The sequence below is a fragment of the Rhinolophus sinicus genome, linkage group LG01, assembly GCF_036562045.2.
Source record: "Rhinolophus sinicus isolate RSC01 linkage group LG01, ASM3656204v1, whole genome shotgun sequence".
NCBI lineage: Eukaryota > Metazoa > Chordata > Mammalia > Chiroptera > Rhinolophidae > Rhinolophus > Rhinolophus sinicus.
In genome coordinates this window covers 115,961,733-115,978,192 of record NC_133751.1, presented here as the reverse complement: position 1 = coordinate 115,978,192, position 16,460 = coordinate 115,961,733, and positions in this window count along the sequence as shown.

Here is a 16,460-nt window from a genome sequence, read left to right as displayed (position 1 = left end):
CAACTCTACTAAGATGGAGATAAAGAAGCCCTACCTAATACATTAAAAAAACACACAAAACAAACAAACAAACAAACAAACAAAAATAAAATAAAATAAAATAAAAACAACAGGGAGGCAGCCAAAATAGAAGACAAAGAAACATGTCCCAAATGAAAGAACAAAACAGAGCTCCAGAAAAAGAGCTAAACAAAATGGAAACAAGCAATGTACCAGATGCAGAGTTCAAACTTACTGGTTATAAGGATGCTCAATAATCTCAGGTAGAACTTCAACAAAGATGTAGGAAACATGAAAATAAAGATAGAAAACGTAAAAAAGGATCAGTGAGAAATAGAGACTACAATAACTGAAAAGAAGAACACATTAGAGGAAATCGACAGTAGATTAGATGAAGCAGAGTTTCAAATCAGTGATTTGGAAGATAAGTAGCAGAAAACACTAATCAAAATAACAGAGAGAAAAAAAAAGAAAAGACTTTAAGGGACCTCTGTGATAACATCAAATGTACAAATATTCACATCATCGGGGTACCAGCAAAAAGGAGAGAGAGCACAAGATTGAAAACTTATTTGAAGAAATAATGATGTAAAACTTTCCAAACCTGGTGAAAGAAAGAGACTAACAAGCCTAGGAAGGGCAGAGTCCCAAACAAGATGAAACCAAAGAGGCCCACACCCAGACACATCATACTGTAATTAAAATGCCAAAATATAAAGACACAGAAACACCATTAAGAGCAGCAGGAGAAAAGCAGTTACCTACCTATAGGAGAGCTCCCATAAGACTGTCAGCTGATTTCACAACAGAAACTTTGCAGGCCTGAAGGTATTGGCACAAAGTATTCAAAGAGGTGGAAAACAAGGTACTACAACCAAGATTACTCTACCCAGTGAAGTTATCATTTAGAATAGAGGAACAGGTAGTTTCCCAGACAAGAAAAAGCTAATGGAGTCCATTATCAACAAACCAGTATTAGAAGAAATGTTAGAGGAATTTCTTCAAGATGAAAAAAAAAGTTCAAAAATACGAAAAATAAAATGGCAGTAAGTACATATCTATCAACAATTACTTTAAATGTAAATGGATTAAATACTACAATAAAAAATATAGCTGAATGAATAAGAAAAGAAGACCCTTACATATGCTGCCTACAAGAGACACATCAGATCAAAAGGCACACACAGACTGAAAAGAAATGGAAAAATGTATTTCATGAAATGCAAACAAACAATGAAGCTGGTGGTGCAATAATTTTACCAGACAAAATAGACTTTAAAAGAAGCACTATAACAAGAGACAAAGAAGGGCCCAGTAATTCCACTTCAGGGTATTTATCCAAAGAAACTCAAAATGTTACTTTAAGGAGATGTGTGAATCCATATGGTCTTTGTAGCATTGTTTACAATGGCCAAGATATGAAGGGAGCCTGGTTGTTTGTCAATGGATGAATGCATAAAGAGAGGGTAGTATATAAATACAGGGGAATATTACTCGGCCATGCAAGTAAATAGGTTCTTGCTAACTGCAGTGTCATGGATGGACATGGAGGGTATAGTGCTGAATGTAGTACGTCATATAGTGGAAAACAGATGCAATGTGATTTCACTTATATGTGGAATCAAAAGAACAAAATAAACAAACAAAACAGAAACAAACTCATAGATACAGAGAACATTTAGATGGTTGCCAGATGAAAGGGTGGTTGGGGGCAGTGTGAAAAAGGGGAAGGGATTAATAAGTACAAATTGGTTGTTACAAAATAGTCATGTGGATATAAAGCATAGGGAATATAGTCAATGATAGGGTAATTATGTATAGTGCCAGGTGGGTGTTAGACTAATCAGAGGTATCACTTCTTAAATTATACAAATGTCTAAACTCTAAGCTGTACATCTGAAATTAATATAAAATTATATTAAATGTCAACTGTAATTACATAATTCAAAAAACTGGGGTAAAAATGAAAGGGATTAAGAGATTTGAATTTCCAGGTATAAAATAAGTCATGGGGATGTACAGCATAGGGAATATAGTCAATAATGCTGTGATAACCTGGTACAGTGTCAGATGGTTGCTGGACTTGTCATGGTGATCACTTCTTTAGGTATATAGACGTTGAATAACTATGATGTGCACCTGAATCTAATATAATATCATATCTTAGCTATATTTTGATTAAAAAATTTAAAAAATCAAATACAACTAATATGCTATTAGGTAGTGACATATCATAAATGTAAGGATTCACAAATGCAAAAAGTAAAGGCAATGGAAAAAGACATCTCAAGTAAAAATATACAAATAATTGATGATAATGTCAGATACAGTATACTTTAAGACCAGAACATTTCATACTACAAAGAAGAATATTTTATAGTAATAAAAGGAAGCTCCAGGAAAATATAAAAAAAATTAAATTGTTTCTCCTAATTATTTAGTTTTTAAATGAGCAAGAGGAAAAAAGTGCCAGAATATGAAAATACAGATACTAATCCATAATCAGAGCAAGATATTTCAATACAGATTGCTCAGCAACAGATAATAAACAATTAAAAATTAATAAAAACATACAGAATTTCAACAATCTGATCCGTATTAAAGAATGTATTTTTTTAGTGTGTATGGAACATTTAACAAAATTAAGTGAGTTATATATTTTAATAGCATTAAATTATACAGAATATATATTTTGATCACAATTGAATTTAACTAGAAATGAGTTATAAAAGCATAACTAGAGCCTGTCCCTCACATTTCGGAATTAATTAACAAATCTCTAAAAATCAACAAATAAACCCCAGTGGAAATTAGAACATATTTGATATAAGAAATATTAAAGATATGAAATATCAAATGTGTGACGGGCATCTAAAGGTATTCTTAGAGGGAAATTAATAGCCTTAAATTTATAAACTTAAAAAATAAAAAAAAAAGAAAGAAAGAAAAAGAAAGACTGAAAAACAATTGATTAAATATATGCTCCAAGAAATTAGTGAAAGAATAGTAAATCAAACCCACAGGAAGTAAAATGATGAAAAAGATAAGGATAAAAGCAGAAATTAATTAAATACAACACACTTATACAATATAATGTATTGACAAATCATAAATTTGTTCTTTGAAAGAAGTAATACACCAGACAAACTCTTATAAAACCAATCAAGTAAGAACAAAATACCAAATAACTAATATCGGGGAAAAATGGCATAATATTGTAAATCTGCAGAAACTAGCAAGATACTGAGGATATTGTAATAACTTTATACTCATTAAAATTAAAAACAAACTTCCAAATTCAGATAACTTCTAAATATTTAACTCTTCCAATCTTTAAAACAAAATTTTTTACAATCAATCTTACATAAACTATTTCAGAGGCTAGAAAAAAAGTGAAATAGTCTCAATTGATTTAGTGAAGATAGCAAGATGATGATCTCAGTGCCTAACAAAGAAATTACAGGAAAATAAAATTATAAGCCACGAATAATGCTAGCTAGGTAAGAGTAGTAATGCTATTCAGTCATCTTTAGAATAACACACAATGACCAACGTGGGTTTGTAATAGGAATAAAAATTGGCTTAACATTTAAAAATAAATCATTATCTTAAATAAATCATGGAAACAAATATATCATCTCAAATTATGCAGAAAACATAACTTAAAAAAATAAACTTTATCTTAGAAAAAAATCAATTTATCTTGGATATAAATATTTTACCAAAATTGTAATAAAAAATGAATTCATTTATTCAATAATAAATTTCTACAAAGGAACAAATGTACAGTGAACATCATGATTAATGATAAACTACTGTTCAGAAATAAAATTACATGGGTTTATATTATCACCACTTTTATTAAATGTTATACTGAAAGTCTTAAATGTCGAAATAAAAGAAGAAAAATAAATATATAAAGCTTGGAAAGGAAAAAAAATCAGACTGATATAAATTTGAAATGAAAAATAATTCAAGATACCAAGGAAATGGATCATTTGAAATATTGAAGTCAACTGTATGTCTTTTAGTCAAAACACTGTATATGAAAATGGAGTTCTTCCATACCCCAACAGTGTCAAAGAATGCATTGCTCCAAAGGGAGTTTTGTATAATCAAGATGAAGTCAATAAGAAATATTTAAGGTGATAATGCTTTATTTCTTCCAGAAGACAAAGATACACGCAAGACTATATATGTAGACTATCAAAGTACATAGGTAAACTATCTGTATAACTACATATAAAATAATCACTAATTATAAAAAGTAAGAAAATTACCACTTTGTTAGAAAGTATGTCCTCGCTGCGCTTCAGCTTTTGCGTCTTGGTGCATCTTTTATTTTATCCTTGTCTTCGTTTGTTTCTTTGTTGCAAATTTTGCATGATATCAAAGAGGAAGTGGCAAAAAGCCCCAGGTTTACTCTCTTCAAATCAACTTAAATTACTGAGTAATAGAAACAATATTAGACAAGTGAAAGTTTTATATCTTCTTAACTATTTATTCAAATATATAGGAGAAATATTTTCATTAACTTTTCCCAAAAGATTATCATATTTTCTAAATTCACATTCATTCTAATTGCTATTAAGTCTGTGTTGTTGTACTGTTATCCATATTTTTATTCATTTCTAGCATGAACTAATTAAATCTGGAATGATTAATGAGAATACCTATTCATTTTACTGTAAATAATGCATCATCAATAACTATTAATTCACTTTTTAAGACTTAGAATTAATGTAATCAATTTTTTCTTTTTTTCTGTTAATTTTCACTGAACTCTTTCTCATTTTAATAATGTTTATTTATACATGCATGAATTAATTGAAAAAATCTATCTCATTAAGAGATGGATTTCATTTAAAAGTTTACCTTTAGTGTTTAATAGTTACTAATCCAAATTTGTAGTATATAAGTAATGTTTTAATCAGTTGTGTGCGACTAATAATTGTAATGATAGCTTAATTCAGAAAGAAAAAAATGATTGTTTTTGATCACAAGAAATACAGGCTTCTAAATCTAAATATATAAACATTTTTATTGCAGAAATGCAAAAAACAGTGATAACCAAAAAAATTTAATGATAAAAATAGGATTAAATTATGTGAGAAAATAAGGAAGGGAAATACAAGGTTAAAGGGGAAATGAAACATTAAAATTTTTTACTTTTGAAACATTTTCTCATTTGTAAATGAATGTTTGTAGGTGTCTAATTATAGTATTATAGTATTAATATTATAGTATTAATATAATAAATATTAATTATATTTGTTTACATAATTAATATAATAAATTATATATTATATAATAATTAATATAATAAATATGGATATTAACATTATTAATATAGTAGACATTTAAAAGTCATATAACAACTTTATTTTTACATGTCAGTACTTTAAAACATCAAGATATATAGTGTTTGTAACTACACTACTTAAACAGAGGAAAACGTTTTAAACCAGGTTATAATTTGCAAAAGTATTCATATTTTTCATATTTCCTTTAGAGGGTATTAGAGCATAAACATTAAATATCATTAGGTAGATAACATAAAGTCCCTTGAAAATTGGGACACTGACCTTCCACTTATTCTAGCTCAATTTCAAGGTCATATCTCTGAAACCTGGGAAGAAGAAATGAATGATCAACCAGTGCAGGATCAAACAGCAAACACCTGGGCAAGAGGGATATCTGGCCCAAAACTTCTGGGTAATTCCCCAGAAATAAAGTCATTTGACATCGAATCAGAGAACGCTAGACAATATATCCCATGTGCTACCTCTATTCTACCATGGCTGCTCACAGAGGAGGGTGTGATAGGGGGCTAGGCCTGAATGTGGAGTGAGTTTGGTCAGCTGGGATCCACCCAAGCCTTACAACTTTGAAGTTCCTGGATACCTTCTCAGTTGTAACCAATTTCTCCACTTTCCTGGACTCACTTTTCCTCCCCCAGAGATTAAGACCCTCACCCTGCTCTGTTTACATCTAGCAATATCATTGCCCTTTCAACTTTAAGTTTTTCCAGCTCTCAGAGGGAACATTGAGAGGGAGGCAGTTGCTCCATCTCTGCCCTCCCTAATTCTCCAGAATCCTGGACTGAAATACAAACAGCCAATCGTAACTATGTTGTTGGCCCACAGGTCAACATAACCATGCAGGGATAAAACGCATCTACACATAGGTGTGATATAACTTGCTTATACTCAAGTTCTCCCCTGTCAAAAGTGGACTATTTTTGTCTTAGAATTCTTTAAGATTAGATGATTCTCATCTCATAGGATCCTGGAGACAAACAGAACAACAACCATCAAGATATTTCCTCCTAGAATACGTGACTGGAGAAGGTTATATTTTAGTGGTAGTCTTGTCAATACAGCTTATTTTTCATGGTTTTTAGTGCTATGATTCTCTCAGATCCCACTCGGCTCTGGCAATTGGTAAAAATGCCCCCCCTTCCAAACCCAGCTCATGCAGAGCTTCAATCAAGCTAACCTCATGCTACTCATCCTAGTACTCCCTAGTAACAATCACATACAAACATTATTGTAATTATCATATTTCAAAATTCTGTGCCCCTATCCATCTCTTTAGTCTTTAGTCTTCATTTACAAAATGATTGGAAAAGAAAGTACTCAGCCTCAAAAGTGCTTCTGAATACTTTCTCCCCAAAGTGATCAGAATTCCTGAGCAAGTCTAAAAGGGTGTATGTAATCCAAGTATTTGAAGAGTGCAGTTAGTTCATCTACTATGAAAATTTAATCTAAATGGATATCTAGCTCAAAGCTTTGAAGTCAGAGAAAGAAGGAGTTGGTGACCAATACACTAAAGTTCAGGCACATACCTGTGTTTGTATGTCGGGTGCTGACCACAGGTCATTCCATTTAACTGCCATTAAAACAAAACAAAACAAACAAGCAAAAAACCTCTCAGATAGTTATTGGTAAATTTACCATTGGTAAATAAATTTACCATATATAAATAAATTTATAGGAGGAAACATGGCAGCATGAGGTGAGCCTCTGTAAAGCTCCCCTGGAATTTATAATGAATCAAACAATAAAAACTCCACAAAGGACTCCCTGCACAGCAGACAGGCAAGACGAAGAGGCTCACTACTGAAATCACCTACAGGTGGGAGAATCGTGCGAGCGGGGGGGGGGAGGAAAGGGAGAAGTGTGGAGACGGAGCCGCGCGGGCGCAGGACCAGACCCAGCTCAGTGCTCCGAGCTCGCCGCTTCCCGGAACTACCGCAGCTGCGGGAGAGGGAAGAACTCGGACTGCTAGGGCTCCGCTTATGGCCCACAGGGCTGAGGGGACAGCATATACCACGGCTGAACCCAACGCTCACGGCAGAGACCTCGGAGAAAAGACTGAGGGAAAAAGGCTGAAAATGGTGGTTTAAGCCCTCACTGCCGAGCAGAGACCGGAGCCTTAGGCACTGAGACTAGCCGCCCCCTCCCTCCCCTCCCAGAGCTCGCCCTGCCCCCACCTGCCCGGCGCTAGAAGCGAAAGAGTAGCAGTGTCAGATCAAAAGAACAGAAAATCTGCTGTTTTGAGAACTGTGGGCCGCAAACACAAATTCACAGCCCAACTAGTTCCGGCAAAGGGGAGGGAGCTGTGGAAGCAGGACCGGCTGTGGTGGAGGTCGCCTCCATTGCTCTGGGCCACCTCTCACAACTCACCCCGCCCCTGTCCCCACCTATCTGGGCGGATCCCTGCAGGAGTAAACAGAACTGCTGAAACATACGGGCTCTGAATCTGGTGCAGGAAGAGGTTTGGAACTTCAAAAGCTCTCCGCATACCCACCGGGACACTGCGCCCTGTGACCTAGACAAACTATTAACAGAGGAGAAGCCCGTATCCCAGGGAATCCCCCCATTGTGTGAGAAGCTGGAATAGTGCAGAGAAAACATAGCACTACCGTGTGACAGAGAGAAAAAAAAAAAAAAAAAAGGCTGCAGTTGGAGAGAAAATATACCATTCTCCCAACAATGACTGGAAAACAAAAGAAAGACCTGTTCCTATCAATCTGTTTCAGAAGCCATTCCTGTAGATGTCTGGGAAGAGAAATAGTAAATCAGTAATTGCCATGAAAAACCAAGGCAACAAAATAGCTCAGAAAGAAAGAGAAAAGACCCCAGAAAAGGCACTTAAAGATACAGAAATACGTGACTTAAATGACAGAGAATTCAAGATTGCAGTTCTGAAAAAAACTCAATGCGATGCAAGAAAACACAGAAAGGCAGTTTAATGAACTCAGAAACACAACCAAAGAACAACATAAGCCTTTTAGGAAAGAGATTGACATTTTAAAAAAGAACCGAATAGAATTTCTGGAGATTAAGAACTCAATAGAAGAAATTAAGAATGAAATAACCAGGTTAGGTAGTAGAGTTGACCAGATGGAGGAAAGAATCAGTGCTATCAAAGATAGAAACCTGGAAATGACATAGATGGAAGAAGAAAGAGACTTGAGACTTAAAAGAAATGAAAGAACTCTACAAGAACTTTCTGACTCCATCAGAGAGCAATATAAGAATAATGGGCATACCAGAAGGAGAAGAAAGAGAGAAGGGAACAGAGAATATATTCAAACAAATTGTTGATGAGATCGTCCCAAACTTGTGGAAAGAACTGGATCCTCGAATCCAAGAAGCAAATAAAACACCTAATTACCTCAATCCCAACAGGCCTTCTCAAAGGCACATTGTATTGAAGCTGTCTAAAATCAACGACAAAGAAAGAATCCTCAAGGCAGCCAGGGAAAAGAAGACGGTAACTTACAAAGGAAAGCCCATTAGATTATCATCATATTTTTCAGCAGAAACTCTACAAGCCAGGAGGGAGTGGAACCAAATATTCTAACCATTGAAAGAGAGAAATCATGAGCCAAGAATAATATATCCAGCAAAGATATCCTTTAGATATGAAGGAGGAATAAAGACCTTTCCAACATACAGAAGCTGAGGGAATTTTCTAATACATGACCTGCACTACAAGAAATACTAAAGGTGGCTATTCGACCACCATCAACAGGGACAATTTGTGGCAACCAAAACTCAAAAAGGGGAGAGTAAAGGCCTGAACTGGAATATGGGAATGGAGAAAGTAAGCATGCTGAAGAAAATGGAATACTCTAAATATCAAACTTTCTTTTACATAAACTTAAGGGTAACCACTCAAAAAAATCCAGAACTGAAATATATACTGTAATAAAAGAAGAAACAGAGGAAACATCATAGAATACCACCACACAGAAATAATAGACAACAACAAAAAGGCAAAGAAACAATGGAGACACAGCCTTACCAGAAAACTAAAGATAGAATGACAGGAAATCCTCACATATCAATAATCACCCTAAATGTAAATGGACTGAACTCACCAATAAAAAGGCACAGAGTAGCAGATTGGATCAAAAAACTAAACCCAACCATATGCTGTCTCCAAGAGACACATCTCAGCTACAAGGACAAGCATAGACTCAAAGTGAAAGGTGGAAATTGGCACTCCAAGCAAATGGTACCCAGAGAAAATCAGGTGTAGCCATAATGATATCAGATGAAACAGACTTCAAGTTGAAAAAGATAACAAGAGACAAAGATGGACATTTCATAATGGTGAAGGGGACTGTATAACAAGAAGACATAATAGTCATCAATATTTATGCCCCCAATCAGGGAGCTCTGAAATATACCAAGCAACTACTACCAGAACTAAAGGGAGAAATTGACCAAAACACGATTATACTAGGGGACTTAAATACATCATTGACAGCTATGGATAGATCATCAAAACAGAAAATAAATAACGAAATGATAGCCCTAAATGACACATTAGATGAAATGGACATAATTGACATTTATAGAGCACTTCATCCTAAAACATCAGACTGTACATTCGTTTCTAGTGTACATGGAACATTCTCAAGGATAGACCATATATTGGGACATAAAATCAGTCTCAGCAAATTTAAGAAGATTGAAATCATACCAAACATATTCTCTGATCACAAGGCTTTGAAATTGGATATCAACTGCAAAAAGAAAGTGGGAAAAAACACAAATACATGGAGATTAAACAACATACTTTTAAAGAAGGACTGGGTCAAAGAAGAAATTAGAGGAGAGATCAAAAGATACATAGAAACAAATGACAATGAAAATACATCCTACCAAAATTTTTGGGATGCAGCGAAAGCAGTTTTAAGAGGGAAATTTATCTCATTACAGGCCTATCTCAAGAAACAAGAAAACTCCCAAATAAATAACCTCATGTTACACCTTAAAGAACTAGAAAAAATAGAACAAGTAAACCCAAGGTCAGCATAAGAAAGGAAATAATAAAAATTAGAGCAGAACTAAATGAAATAGAGAACAAAAAGACAATAGAAAAAATTAATGTGACAAAGAGCTGGTTCTTTGAAAAGATTAACAAAATTGACAAACCCTTGGCTAGACTCACTAAGACAAAAAGAGAGGAGACACTAATAAACAAAACCAGAAATGAAAAAGGGAAAGTTATCACGGTCACCACAGAAATACAAAGGATCATCCAAGAATACTATGAAGGACTATATGCCACCAAATTCAATAACCTAGAAGAACTGGACAAGTTCTTAGAAACATATAGCCTTCCAAGGCTTAACCATGTAGAACTGGAAAATCTAAACAGACCAATCACCAGTAACGAAATTGAATTAGTCATCCAAAACCTTCCCAAAAGCAAAAGGCTTGGACCAGATGGCTTCACTAGTGAATTCTACCAACCCTTCAAAGAGGATCTAATACCAATCCTGCTCAAACTCTTCCAAAAAATGGAAGAAGAGACAGTACTCCCTAACTCATTTTATGACGCCAACATTACACTAATACCAAAACCTGGATAAGGACAGCACAGAAAAAGAAAACTACAGACCAATATCTCTGTTGAATACAGATGCAAAATTCTTAACAACATTCTAGCAAATCGAATACAACAATGCATTAAAAAGATTATTCATCACGACCAAGTGGGTTTCATCCCCGGGGCACAAGGATGGTTCAACATCCGCAAATCCATCAATGTGATACATCACATAAAATAAAGGACTAAAATCATATGATTATATCAATTGATGCAGAAAAAGCATTTGAAAAGATACAACATCCATTTATGATTAAAAGACTTAAGAAAATAGGTATAGAAGGAAAATACCTTAACATAATAAAGGCCATATATGACAAGCCCTCAGCTAATCTCATAATTAATAGTGAAAAACTGAAGCCCTTGCTCTACGTTCAGGAACACGACAGGGATGTCCCCTATTACCTCGGGTTTTCAACATAGTGTTGGAAGTCCTTGCCAGAGTAATCAGGCAAGATAAAGAAATAAATGGCATCCAAATTGGGAATGAAAAAGTTAAATTATCACTCTTTGCAGATGATACGGTGCTATATATAGAAAACAATAAAGATTCCACCAAAAAGCTATTAGAAACAATCAACTATTTTTTAGTTGCTGGCTACAAAATCAACGTACAAAAGTCCATTGGTTTCCTGTATACTAACAATGAAATCTCAGAAAAAGAAATACAAAAACAATTCCTTTTGCTATTGCAGCAAAAAGAATAAAATACCTAGGAATAAACTTAACCAAGGATGTGAAAGACCTATATGCTGAACACTATAAGACATTTTTGAAAGAAATTGAAGAAGACACAAAGAAATGGAAAGACATTCCGTGCTCATGGATTGGAAGAATCAACATAGTTAAAATGGCCATATTACCCAAAGCAATGTACAGATTCAATGCAATCCCCATCAAAATCCCAATGGTATATTTTAAAGAAATAGAACAAAAAATCATCAGATTTGTTTGGAACTACAAAAGACCCCGAATAGCCAAAGCAATCTTAAGAAAAAAGAAAAATAATGGAGGTATCACACTTCCTGACTTTGGCTTGTACTACAGGGCTACAATAATCAAAACAGCATTGTATTGGCAGAAAAATAGACACATAGACCAATGGAATAGAATTGAGACCCCAGAAATAAAACCACATAAATATGGACAGATAATTTTTGACAAAGAAGCTAAAAACATACAATGGAGGATAGATAACCTCTTCAATAAATGGTGCTTGGAGAATTGGACAGCCACGTGCAAAAGAATGAAACTGGACTGCTATTTGTCACCATGTACCAAAGTTAATTCAAAATGGATCAAAGACTTAAGCATAAGACCTGACACAATAAACTGCATAGAAGAAAACATAGGTACTAAACTTATGGACCTTGGGTTCAAAGAGCATTTTATGAATTTGACTCCAAAGGCAATGGAAGTAAAAGCTAAAATAAACGAATGGGACTATATGAAACTTAAAAGCTTCTGCACAGCAAAAGAAACCATCGACAAAATAAAGAGGCCACCAACTGAATGGGAGAAGATTTTTACAAACAGTGCCTCCGATAAGGGGCTAATATCCAGAATATACAAGGAACTCATGCAACTCAACAACAAAAAAACAAACAACCCAATTGAAAGATGGGCAGAGGACTTGAAGAGCCATTTCTCCAAAGAGGACATACAAATGGCAAATAGACATATGGAAAAATGCTCAACATCACTAATCATCAGAGAAATGCAAATCAAAACCACAATGAGATATCACCTCACCCCAGTCAGAATGGCTATCATCAACAAAACAAATAATAACAAGTGTTGGAGAGGTTGTGGAGAAAAAGGAACCCTCATACACTGTTGGTGGGAATGCAGACTGGTGCAGCCATTATGGAAGGCAGTGTGGAGGTTCCTCAAAGAATTACGAATAGAATTACCATATGACCCAGCAATCCCTCTCCTGGGTATCTACCCAAAAAATCTGAAAACATATACATAAAGACACGTGTGCTCCAATGTTCATTGCAGGTTTGTTTACGGTGGCCAAGACATGGAAACAACCAAAATGTCCTTCGATAGATGAATGGATAAAGAAGTTGTGCTATATATACACAATGGAATACTATTCGGTGGTAAGAAAAGATGATATAGGAACATTTGTGACAACATGGATGGATCTTGAGAGTGTAATGCTGAGAGAAATAAGACAGAAAAAGCAGAGAGCCATGTGATTTCACTGATATGTGGTATATAAACCAAAGACAACAAAAGAACAAGACAAACAAATGAGAAACAGAAACTCAGACACAGACAATAGTTTAGTGGTTACCAGAAGGTAAGGGGGATGGGAGGTGGGAGATGAGGGTAAAGAGAATCAAATATATGGTGATGGAAGGAGAACTGACTCTGGGTGGTGAACACACAATGGGATTTATAGATGATGTAATACAGAATTGTACACCTGAAATCTATGTAATTTTACTAACAATTGTCACCCCAATAAATTTAAAATAAATAAATAAATAAATAAATAAATACATACATACATACATACATACATACATACATACATACATAAATAAATTTATATAACTGAAGTTCAAGAGTACCTTACACATGATAACATAGACACTACACCGTATATCCAGGATTTAATACAACACTTTTCATTATGCCTTGAAAGTATTGTTGTGATTCATTACTTTAGAGAGGGAAAAAACAATAATTTTTAAAGTCCAGATATGTTAACTGTCTAGACACACTAAGTGACATAAATTCATAGAACACACTCTCTATTTGAGTTGGCAATTCACACAGAATTTAATTGATTTTAATGAAAATAATCTTAGCAATGAGAAGGACTGGGAATGATAAATAGAACACATTTTCCTCAGAGCACTTTTTATTTTAAATAACAAAGAAAAATCTTTAAAATAATTTAGAAATATTTCATCCTAAAATCTTCACTTCTTTCTGATACACGAAGATATCTCCTTCTTTCTAGTCAGCTACTACCCATAATTTACCATATTTATTCTTCCACTATTCTTGAACTGCAGACACCTTGAAGAAAGCTCTTTTTAAAGCTCTCACAGAAGATAGCTACTCACCAAGGATTTTCTTTCAGGAATTCACAAAGCAGAATTTAGTGTTTTACCAATTTTTACTTAAATTGTTCCCGATTCTCTATTTAGTGGCCATTGATATAACTATGCCTCAAATTTTATCAATATTAATAAAGCCATCTCATATTTGAAGAGATATTCTATAAGGACATACTTTAAACAGAGTGGAGTAGGAATAAATGTATCCATTATCATATTTCTTTTTTAGAAACCATGTGGGCATTGCAAGTGAAAAGTGGTACTTCTGTTGTTTCCTGAATCTCCAGGTAGATTGCTACTACCTGAAAACACTCAGCTTTCAATTTTTGTCCCATTGAAATAATTTATCTTCAGCAGTCTTTTGTTTAGACTCTATTATAGCCCTTAGACACATTGGAATGTAATTAATGCATTTCCATATATGTCTTCCCCGTTTGAAAGAACAATTCTGAGAAAAAGGACAGGGCCTGATTCATCATAATGTTCTAGTATCTTGGATAATTATAGGTGCACAGGCGATTCCTGTTAAATTCGGAATGAATACATGAATGGCAGCTCAAGGTTTTCTATCTCAGTAACTGTATTCCCCTTTCCATTCATATTCCTTCTGAAAGGGGAGTGTTTTAATGTAATAACCCTTTGAAGTTAGGCTATGAGAATCAATGCTTATGGACAAACAGAAAATCTGTGTCATAGAGGCTCTCTATTGGCCAGTCTGAAATAGCTAATTCTTCCATGGAGAATTGTGAGCTCACAAATACTGTGGAGAACTCTAAGGCCACGAGAAGAAGGGCTGATAATTCCACAGTCATGATCACAGAGCACGCTGCCAGAATGGGACAGAGGTAGGGGTGAATAGCGGGAAACCTGGGTAAATATGTAGAAATAGGAAGAGGAAGATAGACTAGAGGGAGAAAGCTCACCTGAGAGTGACTTTATAGGAGCACAAAGACGCTGCTGCTGAAAAATTTAAGATTTTAAGGCTTTCTAGATTATGTATGTATGTGGTAAGTTAGCTGGTGGTCTGATCATGGATGTCTGACTGCCTTACTGGATATTTGGGGACAGAATGGGATCACAGAATGAAACAAATCATAAATGAGAACTGGAAAAGACTTTAAAAGTGTTCCTGGATAATATCCTTGTTTTACAAATAATCAAGAACCACTAATTCACGAACTCAACATTTCACTTATTCACTAAATCTCCACACAATACCTCATTTCTGGAAAATAATAATGTGTAACACATTCTGCCTTTGCATTTTTCTAGCTTAAATGGCCCACAAACCAGCCAGGTTAACCCTCCGTATCTCCCAACTACCACCTGGCCCATTGAACTCGATCACTGACCAGAAATAATTAACTCTCATTATCTTGGAGCATGCTCAAGTGTGCATGTGAAATGCAGTTTCAGAATACTTTATTGTCTATAAGTCTTCTAATGGGATTTGGTTTTCTTTCTCCAAACCCAAATAATATATTCTTTGATCATGCAACATTCTCAAATCTGAGGCACATAAAGAAGTTATTCTGTATTGGGTATATAAAGTTAATATAAACAGAATGGCAAAAGAATATGAAAAGGCAAAGAGGCAAAAGGAAAAAAAGACTGTTTCACCAGAGAGATATGATTGATTTTATCCAACATCGATTTTCTAAAGTAGGATCCATTCAACAAATTAATATTCAGTGAGATCCAGGAAATAAAATGGAGGAACAATAAATAAAATTACAATGTTCAAAACGTATGTGCAGAAACCACTTTATATTTCTGTCTGCATATATACTAGGCTGCTTCACACACTAACTTTGTTACAAAAAAACAGAATAGAATGTAACTATAAAGGATAGAAATGTAGCAAATGTCTTGCACTGGCAGGAAATGAAAAGAACAATGAAAATGAATCATTTCTTAATTTGGAGCAGAATAAATCAACAAAAATAATTGTTGCTGATGGATTGGGGAAATTGCTTATTAAACAAAGATCATCATACTTGACTTGTTTTTATTTTTTATTTGGACCAACGGATTTACACAATGTTTTCTTCCTTTTTCTGCTTTTGCTCTTAAGAGTTGTGAAGCCATATGAGTGAGAAGGGACCATGGAAATGTACTGACACTTTGGGCAAATGCAGTTCTCCTGCTGGGAAGAAACAGTGAAATGAAGACCTGGAGTAAATTCATTCTGAAGGCAGTATTACCAAATTTCCTCTAGTAGTGAGGTACTTCCAGAGCTCTGTACAATGCAGAGGGGATTTTCACAAATGCTGTTCACACTAGATTGATTATAAAGTACCTAATAGTAATGGCACTATTTGTGGAAATGTACTGTGAAGCATTTGACTACAGGAAAAATTTTATGACCAGAAACGATGACTTTTTAAAAAATTGCAATTAATTAATATTTATGCAAACCAAATGTGTGTCAGGGACTCTAGGACACTTGTAGGGTACTACAGCAAAAAG